The sequence below is a fragment of the Dama dama genome, chromosome 21 (genome assembly GCF_033118175.1).
Source record: "Dama dama isolate Ldn47 chromosome 21, ASM3311817v1, whole genome shotgun sequence".
In the NCBI taxonomy this organism is placed as follows: Eukaryota; Metazoa; Chordata; class Mammalia; order Artiodactyla; family Cervidae; genus Dama; species Dama dama.
The window spans coordinates 1,170,671-1,188,629 of record NC_083701.1 but is presented as its reverse complement, the minus strand read 5'-3'; the positions used below and the strand labels follow the sequence as shown (position 1 = coordinate 1,188,629).

The window sequence follows — 17,959 nt, the reverse complement described above, 5'->3', positions numbered from 1 at the left end:
CATAATGTCTCTGCTTTTTAATATGCTGTCTAGGTTGGTCATAACTTTCCTTCCAAGGAGTAAGCGTCTTTTCATTTCATGGCTGCGATCACCATCTGCAGTGATTTTGGAGCCCAAAAAAATAAAGTCTGACACTGTTTCCACTGTCTCCCCATCTATTTGCCATGAAGTGATGGGACCAGATGTCATGATCTTAGTTTTCTGAATGTTGAGCTTTAAGCCAACTTTTTCACTCTTCTCTTTCACTTTCATCAAGAGGCTCTTTTCCTCTTCACTTTCTGCCATAAGGGTGGTGTCATCTGCATATCTGAGGTTATTGAGATTAAAACAAGTCAAAAGTTTGTTTTGCTAAAATGTATCACCATTAAGCTAAGGGTGATTTGCAAAATCTGGAGAAAAATGCAAAAGCAACAGTAATGCCATTGCAGGTGAAAGACCAGCAGAGCAACAAGTTATGAAACATGAATTCATTTGTAACAGTTTTGAAGCTGAACTCTCAACTCTCAAAATGTTCTGGAGAGAGGTACCTAAAAGTGCTGATTTAGATACTTTTAATTGACTTATTTTGGTAAAATACATACATAAAACATAAAAGGCTTGAAAAACCATTAAACCACATGTTAAGAGAGAAATATTTTCTAACTTCTTCAGTTCTATAGTGGAAAGTGAACTCAAGCAAAAACAGGGAGGTATAAAGCAATGTGGATACTTCTCTTGAGAAACATTTTGATCAGATCGTATTTTTAAAGAAAGGAAGAACACCCCGGGGAGACACAGGTGCTGTCAGAAAGGCTCATCTTTGCCTGAACAACCAGTATATTTTAATGTCATTAACTTCGCAATGAACTACATTTCTCTCCTCTCTATGACAACTAAGAAATGCAACCAAATATATCACCCCAATTTTTAAACTAGTCATAGAAATTTATGTTACATATTTTTGTGTACTGAACCTAACCCTGACAACCTTATTTTCCTACTCGTATTTTCCTATTGCCCTGAGTTGCTTGTTTCTTTGTATCCTTTAATATATTCTGCATTTCTTTGATGCATCATAAATTTATTCCTGGAAATCTGACATAGAATTCAGGTTCATTCATTCTTCTAGCAGTCAACAAATATTGATTAACTGCCCAATATGTTTTAGGCACCAGAGATAATGTAGTGTACAAAACAAAGTCCCTGCCTTAGAGGAAGTTGTACATGCTAAGTAGTACTATAAAGAAAATCAAAACAGGGTAGAGGCATAGGAAGCAATGGTGACAGGTAGGGACAGGGGAAAGACAGACAATTTCAGATAAACTTCCCTTGAATTTGAGTTTTAATCTCTCCACAGTAGCATTAGGAAGGGCTTTTGAGGGGCTTGCTATGAATGAAAAAAATAAAGAATAGTTGATTGCAAGAACCCCACAGGTCCAAAAAATTAAATATTTCTTTTCAAAGGCACTTAACAGAATCCAAAATTATCATATTACATAGTGATATAAATTTGGAAGGCTTTATTTTATAGAAAACATATTTTGAATAGAAATTTATATTTTTTAGCTAAATACCTTCGTAATTGGCAATTCACTGAAATTTATGCTTGTCATTACTTAAAAATTGAACAGTCTTACTTTAGAAAACAGAAAAAAAGGTAATATACTGAGCTGTAAGCCAGGATTCAGAAATCAGGACAAGTGAGGCCAAGCAGCTAAGGTCATGCATTTCGACTACCTGGTATCAACTTCCACAATAACAGAAGTAACTGTAGAAGGGAACACACTTGCTAATTTCTATGACAAAGGCAGAGGCATATGTGCCCTACCCTCTTTTTCATCATCACCTCTCTACCCAATGTGAGATAAACAGTATTAGCGTAACAATTTCCAGAGATGTCTTTGTACCAGCTGACATGCTTACTAACAAATGGTGCCCTAGAATTTCCATCTTCGTTTAATTCATAAAGTTTATCTGCTCGCAGGCCATCAGCAACAAACAGCACTAATCGTTTTGCTGGGGGAGGCAGGGGTGCAAACTGAGGAGTCATTCCATGAACCAAAGGAGAGGTAAAATACATGTCGAAGATGGAGGCGAAGAACACGAAGTGCACAAGCAAGCCCAAAGCAACGTACAGCAGCATATCCAGGGGAACTAATCCCCAAGAGAAACTGGAAAGAGGGAGCAAAACTAAATCTGGTAAGCCTTAGTGCAAACAAGTATGTTTTCAACTTACTTGATGAATAGAGCTGCCTGCCTCATTTTTCAGTCTCAAAAAACTTCTTAGGCTGGTGGACACTTTTTATTTCCTCCGTCTTTCAATAAGCTTCATTGTTCTGTGGCTACTTGCCTTATCTACATGGGTAATTATTTTCAAGTTGTGGCTAAGAGGGCTTCCCTAGTGGCTCAAACCGTAAAGAATACGCTGGCAAAGCGGGAGACCTGGGTTCGGTCCCTGGCTTGGGAAGATCCCCTGGAGATGTGGAATGGCAACCCACTCTAGTATTCTGGCCTGGAGAATTCTATGAACAGAGGAGCCTGGCGGGTTCTAGTCCATGGGGTCATGAAGAGTTGGACACGACTAAGCGACTTAAAAAGAGAGAAGAGAGTTCTTAACATAAGATCTACCCTCTTAAATTTTTACATGTAAAATACAGTATTTCAAACTATAGGCACTGTTGTACATCAGATCTTGACAACTTATTCACTTTGCAAAAGTGAGATTTTACAGTCATGGAACATCACCCCCCCACCCCTACCCATCATGAGTTTGACTCTTCTGGATTATCTCAGACAAGGAGAAATGTGCACATCTGTCCTCCTGTGACTGACCTGTTTCACTGAGCATTATGTCCTCAATGCCATAACCATTACATTGGCCAAAACTTGTTATTGTAATCTGTTTAATTTTGTACAGTCTGTTAACTTATTGTGGTTTTAATGTACATTTCCCTGGTGATCAATAATGTTGAGCTACTTTACATGAATGTAATGGACATTTTTTAATCCTCTTTTATCCCCTTTTCATTTTTTAACTGTGTTTTTAAACACTGTGTTTAACTGTGTTTTTCAAAATTTTTTCAAATTTACTTAAAAATTCTGAAAGTTCAATGAATTAACTTTTCTTTTGGTGATTGTATGTTGTGTTCCACCTTGGGAATTTTTGTAGATGACAACATTTTCTTTAGTACAGACTTTTAATATTTTTATTTTAAAACAATTTCAAGTCCAGAGAAAAGCTGCAGTAATGGTACAAACATCCATATACCCCTTAGCCATGTATCTCTAACATTATCATTTTTCTCTGGTCCTTGCCTTGTCTCTTTAACTTACCCCTTTCGTGTGTGAGTGTAGGTGTGTGTGTGGGGGGGCGGGCGTATACTTCAGGGTTTATTTTCTGACAATAATGATACTCCCTTATGTACCTACGGTGGTTACCAACTTAATAAACTCAATGTCAGTATTTCACCTAATCTACCATTTATACTCCAACTTTTTGAAGTGTCCCAGTAATGTTCTTCACAGCATTTTTATAGCTTTATTAAGGCATAACTGGCCTGTAATAAGCTGTGTACATATTTAATTAAGTGTACAATAATCACAGGAGAGTGAACATACTCATAATCCTCAAAAGTTTCCTCATGCCCCTGTGGCTCATCCCTATATATTTCACTTTTTGATGTTATTGTAAACGGCATTTATTTCAGTTTCCCCTCGTTAGTTTTTAAATTACCACTGATTTTTATATATTCACCTTGCATTCTGCAACACTGAAAAACTGTTATAGTAGTTTTTATGTAGATGCCTTTTGATTTTCCAAGGAGAAAAATTATGTCACCTGTGAATAAAAGGACTTCTTCCTTATCAATCTATACACTTTCAATTTATGTCTCATGCTTGTACTGGCCAGGACTTCTAGTGTAATGTTGAGTAGGTGTGGAAACAACAGAAATCCTGCGTGTTTCCAGTCTTAGGATGCAAGTGTTTTTCATAGACTCCTTTTGTTGCATTAAAGAAGTTCTCTTTTACTCTCAATATGCAGTTTTAAAGTTGTGAATGAAAAATGCCAGATTTTGTCAAGTGCTTTTGACAAAAGCAAAAGTGAGAGGGGCAGATCACATGAGATCCTGTCCAGTGAGAGGGCCATGGCTATCTGGCTTTTCTCTTTTGGTCTCTCCTGATGTGGGGCCTCTCCTGTGTGGGGCCTCTCCTGGTGTGGGGGTCTCCTGGTGTGGGGCCTCTCCTGGTGTGGGGGTCTCCTGGTGTGGGGGTCTCCTGGTGTGGGGCCTCTCCTGATGTGGGATCTCCTGATGTGGGGCCTCTCCTGGTGTGGGGCCTCTCCTGGTGTGGGATCTCCTGGTGTGGGGCCTCTCCTGGTGTGGGGGTCTCCTGGTGTGGGGGTCTCCTGGTGTGGGGCCTCTCCTGATGTGGGATCTCCTGATGTGGGGCCTCTCCTGGTGTGGGATCTCCTGGTGTGGGGCCTCTCCTGGTGTGGGGGTCTCCTGGTGTGGGGGTCTCCTGGTGTGGGGCCTCTCCTGATGTGGGATCTCCTGATGTGGGGCCTCTCCTGGTGTGGGATCTCCTGATGTGGGGCCTCTCCTGGTGTGGGGCCTCTCCTGGTTTGGGTTCTCCTGGTGTGGGGCCTCTCCTGGTGTAGGATCTCCTGGTGTGGGGCCTCTCCTGGTGTGGGATCTCCGGATGTGGGGCCTCTCCTGGTGTGGGATCTCAAGGTGTAGGGCCTCTCCTGGTGTGGGGCCTCTCCTGGTGTGGGGCCTCTCCTGGTGTGGGGTCTCCTAATGTGGTGTCACCTAATGTGGTGAACTACAATGGTAGAGTTTCAAATGTTAAATCAAGCTAGGGTTCCCAGAATAAACTGAACTTAATCATTAAGTATTATCCTTTCTATATACTCTTGGGTTTTATTTGCTAAAATATTTAGCATTTTAAATTAATATTTATTAGTGATATTAGTGATATAGTGATATATTTTTTTTTGTAATGTCTTTCTCTGGTTTTGGTGTCAGACAATGCATTAGGAAGTGCTATTACCTTTTATTTTTTGGAAGAGTTTGTGTAGAATTAGTACTATTTCTTCCTTTATTGTGTAACAGGATATCAATGGCTCAGAGTTTCCTTTGTTGGAAGGTTTTTAACTATAAATTCAATTTCTTCATATCCAGAGAGATAGATACTAAGATTATTTACTAGTTGCTGAGTAAGTTTTGGTACTTTTATCTTTTGTCCATTTGTCCATTTCATCCAAAGTGTCAAATTTATTATGACAAAACTGTCCATAATATTCTGTTCACTTATTCTTTCTTCTGTTCTCTAGCTCAGAACTCTTCTATCAGGTATCATATTTAGTTATGCAAAGTAACTCATTTTTCAACTCATTTTAATTCATTTCAGTAAGATCTTAAACTCGATTTACAACTAAAGTACATATGGTATCTACCTAGATGTAGAGAAGCTCCCATTGACTTAAATACTCCTCTCTACCATGGAAACCTGAGTACCCTCATCATGTTCATTAATAAGGAATTATCTTTATCATTTCTCACTTTATTTTGCATTTACAAATAAAACTCCCTGGACTTATGTTCTTTCTTTTCCCCACTGTCGTTACACAACTTTTCTGTAAAAAGTATCAAAGTGTCAAAAGTATCAAAGTGTGTCAAAGGATAATACAAATTTTCCACTACCCTAAAGCTTACTGGAGTAGTAAAACAAACATTTGAGAACTTCGACCCTGAAGCTGTAATAGCTAACACAAAAATCTAGCTCTCTCACATAGTAACAGTGGGATCTTAGTCGGTCCCTCCCCGGCACTTTCGAGCATCACTTCCTCAGGGACTACTCAGTCCAAATCAGAAGCTCAAACCTTTACTTCAGTTTATAACTACACAGCTATGACTCTGACTATTTGTAGTAATGTCTGCCTCTGTAACTTCATGCTGATTCCAGCAAGACAGGCTTTCTCCAGTACTCCGCCCAGTGCTGGGCACTTAGTCAGGGCTATTAAATAACCTAGGACTGTCCATTCAATGGTATGTGTGATATGCACTGTAGCCACTAGAGGCTGCCTTGCTTCTCTATTTATTCCCCAAGAACAGACACAAGAGCAGTGAAGATTCAAGATAAATACAACCACAGTAACTTTCACATTTGTCATTTACTCCAGTGTTCTTGCCTGGAGAATCCCAGGGACGGCGGAGCCTGATGGGCTGCCATCTATGGGGTCGCACAGAGTCAGACACGACTGAAGTGACTTAGCAGCAGCAGCGGTGGCATACATAAAATTTCAGTGATTCCAAAATATCATCCTTCTCATGCTACTTAATTATAGCTATGCACATATAATTAAGCACTATTATCATTTAATATTTCTCTTTTTTTAAAATCACTTTTTATTCAAATTTAGTGAAAAAGAACTTTTTCACGGATGAATCATTTGGAAATCACCTAAAAAAATGAATAACTACTAAAATGTTTAAAATACACATAACCATGTATCAATAAAAGTCATTTAACTTATACCTCTGGGATGTTTACCACACACTGAAAAACAATGTCAAAAATTAGAATATGTAAAAATGTATAAAAAATTAGATATTTATAAAACTTTACATCAATGAAAAACTTGCACTGAAAATATTACTTGTGGTTATTTTAAGAGTACTAAAACAAAAAAATAATTTTTTAATCAAGAAAACAATTGAAGTGCTTGGAAAAAAGTGATCTTTTATATTTTTATCACTAACATACAAGCATCAATGTCTATCCAGATTATTCAGTGAAACACTGGCTGTAAAGACCTAGATTAATGCAAAACTTGGTAAGTAGAAGGAAAATTCCTCAACAATATTAATGGCAAATTATTATTAAATATAAATCAGCAATTGTTAATAATATCTTAGTATGCACTATTAATATTTCTTCAACATTTTTAATTGATAAGGAAATCTCTATGCACTGTGGAAGAGAAAGGTACTTACTGAGACAACTGGCCAGTTGATTTGTTAGGGGCTTGGAAGGTCACATTAACAAGTCCATGATTACAGGATATGAGGTAGAACCAGGGAATTACAGATGTGTCATAGGAAGCTGCTGATCAAGGAAGAACTTCTATATCCAACTTCTTACAACTCTCTGAGGAAACATATTTTAAGTCTATTTTCAATTTTCACTTTAGAAGTCAGACCCTAAAAGATATTCCTTTGGGGCCTACTTTGGGGCAATTAGCTTTTTCTGGCTAATGCTACTAAATGACTGACATCAGGTTTGTTTCGCTTTACTTTTAAAAATCTGTCAAATATTGTCAAGATATAGGAGTAGTACATTAATTGATAAATGATTGTAACATTTGTTGTGTTCTAGGTACCAGGTACTGTGACAAGCACATTCCTAAGTCTGTGTACTTTAGTATCTCCTTGACAGAGGAGGCTGAGATGAGTCAAGTAACTTTTTAAAAGTCTCAAGGCAAATCATTGGCAGGACGGGGATATGAACTGCAGGCTCTTCAACCTAATAAGCACAGTCCTTGAGAGGAAGACCCTAAGTGTGGGGACCTTAAGTACAACAGATGTGTAAAATTCCCATTACACAGGCGGAAATACTGCATATAAATAACCCATTTCTAAACATGCCTTTTCCATGCCATTCCCTAATCCTTCCCATTTTTCCATTCCAGAAAGTGGTTCCATCTTCAATCTCTCTGGCAACTCAATTACAATAAAGATCAGCAATCCTTTTAGCTAAGGACTATGAAACAACACTGGTGTCTCTTTTGATACTATTTTCCTAAGATCTGGGATTTTTTTCCCATGCTTTTCTTCAATACATGGCATGCGCGCACACACACACACACACACATAAATTTAGAATTAAACACTAGGAGTAATGTTCTGTTAAAAAAAAAAATGCTTCCAATTCTTAGTATTAAAAGCACCAAAAAAACTTCTACCGAAAACGAAACAGATACCCCAAGTTCAGTTCAGTGGCTCAGTCGTGTCTGACTCTTTGCAACCCCATGGACTGCATCATGCCAGGCTTCCCTGTCCATCACCAACTCCCGGAGCTTGCTCAAACTCATGTCAGTTGAGTTGGTGATGCCATCCAGCCATCTCATCCTCTGTCATCCCCTTCTCCTCCTGCCCCCAATCCCTCCCAGCATCAGGGTCTTCTCCAATGAGTCAGTTCTTCGCATGAGGTGGCCAAAGTATTGGAGTTTCAGCTTCAGCATCAGTCCCTCCAATGAATATTCAGGACTGATTTCCTTTAGGATGGACTGGTTGGATCTCCTTGCTCTGCAAGGGACTCTCTGAGGGACAGCATTTGATGTTTTGAAGCGTCCCCATTGTGCAAGCTGTGTATTAAATCACAAGTGCTTACTGCGCTCCTAATAGTTTGTTACCGAAGTCGAGACTATTGGGATATTTGCAGATCCAAGCAGATCCCAGCGTCCCGGCTGCATGTTCCATTGGCTCTGTCCCTGTGCCGCACCCAGCCCCCCGGGTCCCGCAGGCGAGGCTGGGAGGGCGAGAAAGAGGAAGCAAGCCCCCTTCTGATCACCGCTTCTGATCACAGCTCAGTAAGTGAACGACGGCGCTGTCCCTCCGGCTGGGCTTTTGGGGTTGTGGGGGGTTATTGTGGGGAGGGGGTGCTTGTGGGCCGGTGCTGAGTACTGGGAGCATTTCAGCTAGATGGTGGGGGCGGGGGTCGGGCGGTGATCTTTTGCGGTGGAGGCCAAAGGATCTGACAGCGACTGTTCTCTCGCTGCCTGCCTCCAGCCCTTGGCTGGACTTGCACCAGCTCCTGGTTCCACTATTGGTGTCGATATCTATTAAATATCCAGAGTTTCTAGTTCACTGGCTACTACATGACTCCAGAAGACTCCCTTGCAACCTTGGTTTATCGCTTTAATCGTTTTTCCATTCTCTCCCGTCTCCTGAACCGCCACTACCTGGAAACAGTGTTCCTTATGTTGTTCCTAGTAATCATTTGACTCCAGGTCAAGAGAGTAAAGAATAGGATATGTTGTTCTCTCCCCGAAACCAGATCTACTTGAAGACCCCTTGTCTTTGGGTTGAGTTGATTACTCAAAAGTTGCATCTTCTACTGCATAAGATTTGTTCAGTTTAAATAAACTCAGTTTCATTCACTTTCGGTTCATTAATTTCAGTGGTTGTCCAGAATTATAGGAAGTCTAAGGAGCAGAGTAGGCAGGTTCTCCCTGCAGTGTTACCTCCTTGGTCTCAGAACCCTGTAGGCTTTTTTCTCTTGGTAAGTTTAGGAATTAACTTTTCTGCCTCGTTGTAATCATTGTTAACCGTATAGAGTGGTCGTTTACCTCATTCATCATATATTTATAAGCATTTCTTATGTCTTTGAAACGTACTGCCAACCCTGGAGAAGGGCATGGCAAGCCACTTCAGTATCCTTGCTTGGAGAATCCCATGGACAGAGGGGCCTGGCAGGCTACAGTCCATGGGGTGGCAAAGAGTCGGACACTACTGTGCGACTTAGCACATGTCCTTAATTCAGAAGGTTCTTACATTTTAAAATATAGCCTCAGACATTTTCTCTGCTGGAACACTTATATAATTACATTAAGTTATCCCAATCCATAGCGCCCCCCCCCCCCCAAAAAAAAAATACCACCAAGGATGCATATTGGAGTCCCAGTACCTATCCTTCTTAAGAGGCATCTTAGATTTTCCCTTACTAACAGTATGAGGTTTTCAATTTGTTATGTGAGGCCAACTGAAATTTGCTCACACATGTTAAAATACATGATTTAAAATTGTAGCCAAACTGATGGTTTTTTGTAGTACTTTTAAGTGGTGCTGGAGACTGAGATCACCTAACTTCAGTCCCTCAGTTAAGTTCAGTTCAGTCGCTCAGTCGTGTCTGACTCTTTGTGACCCCATGAATCACAGCATGCCAGGCCTCCCTGTCCATCACCAACTCCCGGAGTTTACTCAAACTCATGTCCATCGAGTCACTGATGCCGTCCAGCCATCTCATCCTGTTGTCCCCTTCTCCTCCTGCCCCCAATCCCTCCCAGCATCAGGGTTTTTTCCAGTGAGTCAACTCTTTCACATCAGGTGGCCAAAGTATTGGGAGTTTCAGCTTCAACATCAGTCCTTCCAATGAACACCCAGGACTCATCTCCTTTAGGATGGACTGGTTGGATCTCCTTGCAGTCCAAGGGACTCTCAAGAGTCTTCTCCAACACCACAGTTCAAAAGCATCAATTCTTTGGCACTCAGCTTTCTTTATAGTCCAACTCTCACATCCATACATGACCACTGGAAAAACCATAGCCTTGACTAGACGGACCTTTGTTGGCAAAGTAATGTCTCTGCTTTTTAATATGCTGTCTAGGTTGGTCATAACTTTCCTTCCAAGGAGTAAGCGTCTTTTCATTTCATGGCTGCAGTCACCATCAGCAGGGATTTTGGAGCCCAAAACATAAAGTCTGATACTGTTTCCACTGTTTCCCCATCTATTTGCCATGAAGTGATGGGACCAGATGCCATGATCTTAGTTTTCTGAATGTTGAGCTTTAAGCCAACTTTTTCACTCTCCTCTTTCACTTTCATCAAGAGGCTTTTTAGTTCCTCTTCACTTTCTGCCATAAGGGTGGTGTCATCTGCATATCTGAGGTTATTGATATTTCTCCCGGCAATCTTGATTCTAGGTTGTGCTTCTTCCAGCCCAGTGTTTCTCATGATGTACTCTGCATATAAGTTAAATAAGCAGGGTGACAGTATACAGCCCTGATGTACTCCTTTTCCTATTTGGAATCAGTCTGTTGTTCCCTGTCCAGTTCTACTGTTGCTTCCTGACCTGCATACAGGTTTCTCAAGAGGCAGGTCAGGTGGTCTGGTATTCCATCTCTTTCAGAATTTCCCAGTTTATTGTGATCCACACAGTCAAAGGCTTTGGCGTAAGTCAATAAAGCAGAAGTAGGTTTTTCTGGAACTCTCTTGCTTTTTCAATGATCCAGCAGATGTTGGCAACTTGATCTCTGGTTTCTCTGCCTTTTCTAAAACCAGCTTGAACATCTGGAAGTTCACGGTTCAGGTATTGCTGAAGCCTGGCTTGGAGAATTTTGAGCATTACTTTACTAGCGTGTGAGATGAGTGCAATTGTGCGGTAGTTTGAGCATTCTTTGGGATTGCCTTTCTTTGGGATTGGAATGAAAACTGACCTTTTCCAGTCCTGTGGCCATTGCTGAGTTTTCCATATTTGCTGGCATCCGTCAGTCGTCTCTGATTCTTTGTGATACCATGGACGGCAGCCTGCCAGGCCTCCCTGTCCATCACCAACTCCTGGAGCTTGCCCAAATTCATGTCCATTGAGTTGGTGATGCCATCCGACCATCTCATCCTCTGTTGTCCCCTTCTCCTCCTGCCTTCAATCTTTCCCGGCATCAGGGACTTTTCCAATGAGTCAGTTCTTTGCATCAGGTGGCCAAAGTATTGGAGTTTCAGCTTCAGCATCAGTCCTTCCAATGAATATTCAGGACTGATTCCCTTTAGGATGGACTGGTTGGATCTCCTTGCAGTCTAAGGGACTCTCAAGAATCTTCTCCAACACCACAGTTGCCTAACTTAGATATAACTTAGATGTAGTTAAACTTCAAAGAGTGCCTTTTTCCTTCAAGATAAATCCAATGCAGTCTTTCTTGAATATGGAATTTTCCTAGCAGGCGTAACTTCCTTGCTCAGTATTGCAAGAATATCTTCCTTTTCCTGAAACTGGTTTTTCTGTTGCTCACCTTTAAGACTATAAAATGTAACAAAAGAGCAGTGTAACAAAATTGTTAGGCAGTTGGCTTTTGTTTGTTTTAAGATTTTTGAAGTGTCTAATAATGATTTTCACCTGATAAGCTCTTACTACTTCCTCAAGACCCAGCTCAACTGTCATCTTTGTAAATACTTCCCAAACTACCAAGGCTTAGTTGTTTGATTCTTTCATTGTACTCCTTTCAAACCTCTACCATAATCAATGTATAACAAAACCCACTGGAAAAAAAAATAATAATAATAATAAAAATAAATAAATAAATAAAATGTTACATCTTTTCAAAAAAAAAAAAAACAAACCTCTACCATAGCCTTTAACTCTTTTTATTTGATTTATTAACAGTATCATTTCTCTCCATTAGATAGTCAGCTTCTTGAGGGACATCTTTTTATTACTCACAGTTTGTATAGTCCCTGGCCTGTTGTTGAACAATTGAATTGTATCTGTTATGTTTTTCTGCTGTATAGATATAATGAAATGTTATTCCTTTATAACATTATTTTATTTAATTTAAAAGAATTTATTAATCTTTTCAGCCTACCTTATTATGGTGTAGTATCACTGTTTATAGTGAAAATTTCTCTTAAATACTTTTTGTACAGAAATAGTTATATTTATAATTTAGGCTCTAAATATAGCTGTTTTTAAAGTTGAATTCTAAATGCCTTTGCATTATACATTTTTATAGTTTCTTGAAATAACTTCAGTCCTGTGATCGTAAATCAGAGTTTAGCTATAGTCAAATATTCATGTGTAGTTGTGCTCTTCCATAGTTTATTTGGACCTGTTTTGGGTATAACTCAAAAGTACATTATTACGTATTTTCAAGTGAATACAAAACAGATGAGCAGTAGGGGAAAACAATCACAGTTATCCATAATCCAACCGATAGTACTTGCTTGCCTTTTCTGTTTTTTCTATGCATATATGTTTAACAGCAAAAATTGGATTAAACTGTTTTTGTAGCTTTATATTATTTGATAGGCTATAATTTTTACCATCAACTTTGAGGTAAAATTGCATACAATAAAATGTGCCCATTTGAAGTGTACAGTGTGGTGAATTTTGGAAAACAAATTACTACTACAAATAAAATATAGAACATTTTTATTGTCACCTTCATTTTCATTTGCATTCAGTATCCCAAGACCATCACTGACCACAGTAGACAACAATTTTCCAACTGGGCCTAGGCACTGTTGGAATTTTGGGCCTGATAATTCTTTATTGTGTTAGTGTCCTGTACATTCTAGAATGTTTAACAGCATTGCTGGCCTCTGTGTCCACTACATAACAGAAGCAACCACCCAGCCCCCATTCCCCAAGTTGTGACAATCAAGAAATGTCACCAGCACCGTCCGAGGAAGGGGAGGGCAAAATTCCCCAGTGAGAACCACTTCCTTAGATAAGTTTTGCCTGTTTTTAAATTTCATATAAATGCAGTTTGGAGCATATAGTCTTTTCTGTATGGCTTCCTTTCCTCAGTAGAATGTTTTTGAAATTCATCCAAATAATGTTTTTATGTGTAATAGTAGTTCATTCCTTTTTGGGTTTTTCCATTCATCTGATGTTTATTTTTTTTCCCCATTTTTGGCCCATATGAATAAAGCTGCCATGAACATGCTTGTGTAAGTTTTGCAGAGACATATGTTTTCATTTCTTTTGGATAATACCTAAGAATAGAATTGCTGGTTCATATAGTTAGTATACATTTAAATTTGTAAGAAGCTGTCAAACCAGTTTTCCAAAGTGGTTGTATCATTTAAAATTTCCATCACCAGTGTATGAGAGTTTCAATTTCTATACATTCCCCAAACCCTTGGTATTTTCAGGCTTTGTATTTAACTCATTCTAGTGAGAGTACGGTGGTATTTCATTGCGGTTTTAATTTTTATTTCTTGAGGACTAGTAATGCTGAGCTCCTTCTTTGAGCTTATGGCCATTGGGGGGTGTGTCTACTGCTGTTACATATCTTTTGTGCAATGTCTGTTAATAGCTTTTTATTGAGTTGTAGTTCTTTTATATATTCTGAACCCAAGTCCTCCATCAAATATGTGTTTTCCAAGTTTTTTCTGCCAGCATGATTTGCCTTTTCTTTTTTTTTTTTTCACATTTTATTTTCAAAGTGCATTCTTTCTTTCTTTCTTTCTTTATTTTTCATTAGTTGGAGGCTAATTACTTCACAACATTTCAGTGGGTTTTGTCATACATTGTAATGAATCAGCCATGCCTTTTCATTTTTTAACAATGTGTCTTATGAGCAAAAGATTTTCATTTCATCGAGTCCAGTTAATTGTGTTTTTTCCTTAATGATTCATGGTCTTTGTTTCCTAAATAAATATTTGTGTATCCTAAAGTTGCAAAATTTTTCTTGTGTATTTTCTTCTGGAAGTTTTATAGTTTCTGTTTCTAAATTTAGGCCTATGATGGCAACATAAAAAGAAGAAATATTTCTGAAATATTCCTCCTATAATTATGCAGACACTTATAGCATGAGCTTTAGTATAATTTAAATCCAAATGCATTGTATGTCAAAATATCAATATATTTAAATGTCTTAATACAGTCAGAAAATAGATAAATGCTAAAATAAGTCTGTAAATCTGTGGTTAGTACCATGTTTTGAAGATTTTGACTAATAGTTGGATATACAAATTATATTTTAGAAACTCTGAGGATGAATCTTTCTTTAGGACCAGACTACTGCGGTTATAAAGGTCCTCTGTATTCAGTTCTACCATGTTAATTGTAGCTAGTTGGGTTATGACTTTATAATACTCAATGAGTAGTTTTTGGTTTATTATAAGCAGTATAAAGATTGATAGTGTAGATTATCTAAAACATTAAATTATTTTTGTTTTTATGTATTTTTGATTAATGTATGTCTGGTCTGAAAATTCATAAAACTTCAGAGTAATAAATGTATAGTCAACAGTAGTTTTCTTTATTTAAAGATGTCTAAAAGGTTTCCCTAGTGGCTCAGATGGTAAAGAATCCACCTGCAATGTGGAGACCTGGGTTCGATCCCTGGGTTGGGAAGATCCCCTGGAGGAGGGCATGGCAACCTGCTCCAGTATTTTTGCCTGGGGAATCCCCATGGACAGAGGAGCCTGGTAGGCTTACAGTTCATGGGGTCACAGAGAGACAGGATTGAGCGACTAAGCACACACAAAAGCAGTTTAACTTTGTAAGATTTACTAAATTGTTTGCCCCAAAATCTGTTGACCTAGATAATAGTATAGCGGTAATTATAAAATACTTTAAGAAGTCTTCATACTATCTTTTTTTCCTTAACTAAAAGAGTAAGTCACATTTATAAAACATATCAAAGAACTATTGCTTTTTAAGTTTGCTGTTTTCAGTGGAAGAATTTAAAATGAGCTCTCATGGAGTCTCAGTGTTTGATAAATTGTAGCATCCTTGTGATGTTTCTACTAGGTCCACTTGATAAACTGATTTGATCTTTTGCATGTAACATTACTTGCTTGAATATACACACACATTAATTATCTGTTTTCCCCTGTATTTTTGCCAGTTGAGCCAGTTTGGTTTCCAGTTAGGTTGCAAGGTAAAAGTTGTGCCAGTGCCTTTGGCACAACTTAGTTACAAATTACAGTATTTTATCTAGAGTAGTGCTGTTCTACTCTGAGTCTTCAAGGTCTGATCAAAATCAGACTAAAATTCTTTAGAATGAGTCAGCTCTGTAGACACAGTAAGTGGTCAAATAACTTATGCCTTTCAGTGATGAATTTCTTTTATTCTGTGTTTATCATGCTTCCAGATGTTCATAAGGCAGCTTTTCAGGAGGCATTTATGATTGACTTTAATAATTTAACTTATGAGTCTACGGACTTCTTGACTCATCTTTCTCCTTTTTTAAATATTCTTTCATTGCCCTACCTGTCTTTTCTCAGAACTCTGAAAGAGTACTTACCTCACTGTGCTGTGATTCCCATCTACCAAAAGTTCCTATCTCTTCCACTTAACAAAGTAGTTCCTCCCCGTTAGGTTGGAATTGGGTTTAGCGCTTCCTCTGGCTTCTAGCAAAATATCAAGAGAATATTTCTAAAATGTATTAAATTCACTGCTTTTAGCTGAGTGAGATTTGCTACTGTTGCCTGGACCATATTCAGTTTGGTTCAGTGGCTCAGTCGTGTCCGACTCTTTGCGACCCCATGAACCGCAGCACGCCAGGCCTCCCTATCCATCACCAACTCCTGGAGCTTGCTCAGCAAACTCATGTCCATTGAGTCAGTGATGCCATCTTACCATCACATCCTCTGTCGTCCCCTTCTCCTCGTGCCTTCAATCTTTCCCAACATCAGGGTCTTTTCAAATGAGTCAGCTCTTCGCATCAGGTGGCCAAAAAGTTTCAGCTTCAGCATCAGTCCTTCCAATGAACACCCAGGACTCATCTCCTTTAGGATGGACTGGTTGGATCTCCTTGCAGTCCAAGGGACTCTCAAGAGTCTTCTCCAACACCATAGTTCAAAAGCATCAATTCTTTGGTGCTCAGCTTTCTTTATAGTCCAACTCTCACATCTATACATGACTACTGGAAAAACCATAGCCTTGACTAGACGGACCTTTGTTGGCAAAGTAATGTCTCTGCTTTTTAATGTGCTGTCTAGGTTGGTCATAACTTTCCTTCCAAGGAGTAAGCGTCTTTTCATTTCATGGCTGCAGTCACCATCAGCAGGGATTTTGGAGCCCAAAACATAAAGTCTGATATGGTTTCCACTGTTTCCCCATCTATTTGCCATGAAGTGATGGGACCAGATGCCATGATCTTAGTTTTCTGAATGTTGAGCTTTAAGCCAACTTTTTCACTCTCCTCTTTCACTTTCATCAAGAGGCTCTTTAGTTCTTCACTTTCTCCCATAAGGGTGGTATCATCTGCATATCTGAGGTTATTAGTATAGATTCCTAAATTTCTCTCTTTTATGACTGTCATTTTTTACCCATGCCTTTCAGCAGCTTCAAACTTTTTAATTCTTGTGGAAATTTAGTCAGATATTTTCATTGCCTAGAACAGTGACTTCCATATAGTTGGTATTCAATATTTTATATTGATCAGTAAATTTATTAAATTATGTGATCAGCTAAGTGTTATAGGAATCCAAAGGAAGTTTACTGCATATCCTTGAGCATATTATGTTCTTAATGGAGAGGCAAGACTAACACCTGAAAGTCTATAGAATAGTTTTCCATGGTGCAGGTAATAGTGTAAGCATTCAGATATAGAAGAATCATTGTTGATTGTGATAATTGTTGAAAAAGTAAAATTTTAATGTGATGTTCAAGTATGAGTGAAATTTTAATATAAACAGTAACTTTCTTATTTGGCCATATTTAGACTCTTCATCCTGACTGAGGAAGAGGAAAGGGAAGTGAGGGTAAAGAGAAGATAATATTTATTTTATATTTTGCCTTGTTTAAAACATCATCTGGGAACATGCTTGCCATTATCTGGCTCACAATTAATAAAGTGATTCCATTTGGGTGTTATAAAAATGCAAAGTGACACTTCAAACCATTATGGTACATAGTTTAAAAGAAAACAAGGTAGGGGTATTAGTCAGCAAACAGGCCTTTTTGTGTTAAAAACTAAATTTACACTTTCTACTTTAGAGATGATCTTCAGACTGTATGTTTTTTTGTTTCTTTGCTTGTTTTTTAAGCACCTTTGTTGGAAAAAACCATTCAGGATTGGCGCGGTTTTCATTTTATTTAGTCTATTTAGGTCAAAAACTAAATTTTGTTATTTGTTTTTTGTATGGTGGCTTTTAACTGTGCCTGCTACCTTAACTCCCATGGTTTAGGATGATTAACTGAAAAAGAGCACTTACCTTGGTCTAAAAGTACAGTCTGCTTATATCTAAATTGTAAGTATCGACTGAGAAGGGCCTTAAATATTAATAGCCTATTTTTTTCCTTCGGGTAGTTGTTTTTATTGGCTTCTATGTATATGTACTGTAACTAACTAAACACACACAACACACACATCTGTACTGTAAGAGTTGATGATAAAATGTGGTTTCTAAATTATTTATACTAAAAACATACTTGTTGATACTTAAATAAATTGTGTTCTACTCTTTGGCCATATTTTGAACACGATGCCTCTTTGGTTGACTTTTGGGGGATTTGCATTAGTTTAGGATTG

At 38.5% G+C, this 17,959-nt stretch overlaps 1 pseudogene; it reads right to left on the bottom strand.

The window, feature by feature from the left end:
- LOC133042392 (GPI ethanolamine phosphate transferase 1-like) overlaps nucleotides 1–17,959 on the bottom strand; it is an 88,014-nt pseudogene that overhangs the window by 22,297 nt on the left and 47,758 nt on the right.